The 3,355-nt window shown below is 47.5% G+C and overlaps 1 long non-coding RNA gene across 1 annotated transcript; it reads right to left on the reverse strand.

The window, feature by feature from the left end:
- Window positions 1-1,408: 1,408 nt before the first annotated feature.
- On the reverse strand, window positions 1,409-3,150 carry LOC129047145 (uncharacterized). Its single transcript, XR_008509140.1, has 2 exons — window positions 2,522-3,150; window positions 1,409-2,249 (listed from the first exon to the last, which is right to left on the reverse strand). It is a non-coding gene; the product is annotated as an uncharacterized LOC129047145 (long non-coding RNA).
- Window positions 3,151-3,355: the final 205 nt, after the last annotated feature.

Here is a 3,355-nt window from a genome sequence, read left to right on the forward strand (position 1 = left end):
ATGGTGAAATGATGTGTGAATCTGTCCTAGATGTTCAAATGAAGAAGATTGAGTCCCAGTTATAATATGGCTTCTAAGCAAAACACTGGGATTATATAGGAGAAATGCATGTGTCATGAAACAACCAATAAATCAGAGAGACACTTCCAAGCTCTGCTGTGAAGGTCTGGGAAATGTTCAGAGTTACCATCTATGGAGTTTGGTGCAGGATAAACTGGAACAAAAGGCCATCATTACCCAAATTGATTTCCTTTGGGCTCTTTTTTTTTTTGTTTGTTTTTGGTTTTGTTTTTGGGTTTTTTTCTTTGTTTGTTTTTTGGGGTTTTTTTGTTTCTTTTTTTTTGTCAGATAGTGTTTTATAATACTCCAAGAAATATGTTGAAAAGGTCAGCATGATCCATCAGACACAAGCAGGGGGGCTGGGGTAGATGCCACATGTTCCTTGCACTGGAGGGTAGACAGAGGCAAGATCTGGTTTGGGGTCAATCACACCTGGATCAGGGAGGTGGCTGAAACCTGGGCTGGCCAAAGCCTTAGAATCACAAAATATCCTGGGCTGGAAAGGACCCCCAAGCATCACCAAGTCCAACTCCTGGCCCTGCAGAGGACACCTCCCCAAGAATCCCACGCTGTGCCTTGGCATGTGCTGGTGGGCAGGAGCACACAGCTGGCCGTGGCTTTGGGTGCATGGGTAAGATGAGATGGTGAGGAGCATCCCTGCTCCCTGAGCTCCTGGAGAGCTGCAGACACTGATCACTGGTAAGGACAGCACCAGGGCCATGGCCTGGGGCTGGTGATCTGGTGTCTCCTTTCTGCTGCTGCTTTCTGCTACAGATAACAGCCTGGTACCAAGGTCTTGTTGCTGAGGTGATAAACGGCTGGTGAGATTCCCTCCCTGCTCTTGTCTGCACGAGTTCTTATGCTCAGCACCAGGAAGGATTGGGCCAGAATGGAGGCATTTGGGGTCTCAGGGCTGAGGCTGAGACAGACAGGCAGGCAGAGCAGCTCCTCCTGGCTGATGCAAACATTAGCCCTGTGCTGGCCAGGCCAGTGATCCATAGCTATGGGTCCACAGTTATGGTGGTGGTGGGTATTCACTGGGAGAAGAGGAGGTGTAAAATGAAGCTTCTGACGCTGCTTGGGATCCTGGAAGCTGCTCAGACCCCACTTGACCACAGTGGTTGTTTGGCCAGCTGAAGTGATGGAATTCATTGGGCTGTGCAGGGACAGTTTTCTGTGCAAACATGAAGGAATTTCAGGGGGGATGAAATACGGCCTCACAGTAGAAACAGCTGGGCTGAACACTCTTTATTCCAGCTATGAATCTTTGCTCTTAAGAGCAACAGATTCCACCTTTTATTAAACCAGAACTTGTTGTTGTTGTTGTTGTTATTTTGAGGAACATAAATGACCTTTCTTGTTTATTTTATTAGCATTTTAAATCATCTTGTCACCCACTGCATGCATGAAACATGAGATGTTACCAAAGTGTAGCTCACTTCAGACAGTGAGTGCTGATAGTTGGCAGATCTGTACAGGTGTCCTCATCCTGGGTGCACTGGATGTTATCCCATCCAAGCAGGCATTTTAACACAAGCAGCTATTTCACTAAGCTTAATTAACAACAGAAATAAAAACTATATAACAGTTACTTTGACATCTACCATCACACAGCGAGAGGTTTATTGTTATGGACACATAATATTGGCTTTTTGCAGAGATTAAAATGGATTTTCTATCTGTGGTGTTAAAGTAACTTTGTTATTGTCTTGGTTTGAAAAGCCAGGTGTCTGCTAAGGAAGGCAGGAGCCTCTCCTGTAATGGAAAATGTAAACCCCTCCCTCTGAATTGTTATAATTTTGAAATTAAGGAGCTTTCAGGCAAAATATGGGAATAGGAATAACAGTTCTTTTTTAGGAAAAATTAAAAATATAAATGCAGTAGTACAAACGAAAAAAAACCCCACTGACAGAGTCAGAACAGGACGTGACACCCTGTGGGTCAGGGTGCTGGCAGCAGTCCCATTCAGTGGTGGCTGCAGCCCTCCTGCAGTGCCAGGTGTGGTTCTGTTGGAACAGGGATCCTGGAGAAGGGTGGAGTTTTCCTCTGAAGGTCCAGGGCTGCTGTAGATGGGCCTGGGAATCTTCCTTCCTCTTGGAATCCAGCTGGAAAAGGCTGATCCTCTGGGAATGCAGTGGAGAAGAAAGACAGCTGCTCCTCTGGGAATCCAGTAGGAAAAGGCTGATCCTCTGGGAATGCAGTGGAGAAGAAAGACAGCTGCTCCTCTGGGAATCCAGGAGGAAAAGGCTGATCCTCTGGAATGCAGTGGAAAAAGGCTGATTCTCTGGTATTGGAATATTATCCTAATATTACCAGGTGGAACATGCCTGGGCTCATCTGACCCTTGCTGCTGGGCCAAAGGCAGCAGCTGTGGTATTTCACCTCAGAGACACCTTTGGCTGGCTGGAAGTTGCAGTTAGGCACTCGGAACAAGTCCAGGCATGGCAGAAACTCAGCTTACCTCTGATGGAAAGGCTCCAGGCTAGGTGAAGAGGAAAAGGAGATGGATTCTGCAGAGGGTTTGATCCAGAGTTTTATTCCAAGGTCACATATGTCTGAATCTTTGTAACAGCTCCACAGAATCCCAACCGCATGGTCTCCATGTCTTTTAAGCTTGGGGGGAGGGGGAGGAAAGGGACAGGTGAGCCACCAACCAGGTGGGAGGGGCGGGGTCTCCGGGGACAAGTGAGACTTGGCTAACCCAATGACCCCAGGGTTGAGGGGCATCTTTTGAACTTTTGCCAATCACACGACGCCCCTGCTGGAATGATAAGATTGACTGACAGCACTTGGCAAGGAGGCAAGGGGGAGGGGAAGGGAGAAAGTATTGCCACACTTGGGAAACTACTGGGAGAGCTGAAACAGGAAATGGCATCACACTGCAACATCCTGGGAATCCAGTGGAGAAGAAAGCTGCTCTCTGGGAATCCAGTAGGAAAAGGCTGCCTACAGTGTTCGAAATCTCAGATTCTATCCAGGTAGGAATCCTTGGCTCCTCCCCTGGGTGGAGCATGTCCCAATGGGATGATGTAATTTTATCAGCCATGCAGTGACACTCAGTGGCACATTACCAGAAGATAATTAATAATTAATGGCTATTAATGGAACACACCTCGACAGGGAGGATTTGTTGTGGAAGAGAGAAACTGCCCAATGAACAGAAGATAACTGCCCCACCACTGACAGATGGCAAACAGAACACACACTTATCTTGCATTCCAGGACCTGTCCCCACTGGCTGCCCCCATTCTCAGAGTTCATGGTGTCCAGGGAGGCTGCAACTGCCAGTGCCAGG

Source organism: Molothrus ater, unplaced genomic scaffold, assembly GCF_012460135.2.
Source record: "Molothrus ater isolate BHLD 08-10-18 breed brown headed cowbird unplaced genomic scaffold, BPBGC_Mater_1.1 matUn_MA509, whole genome shotgun sequence".
Taxonomy (NCBI): Eukaryota; Metazoa; Chordata; class Aves; order Passeriformes; family Icteridae; genus Molothrus; species Molothrus ater.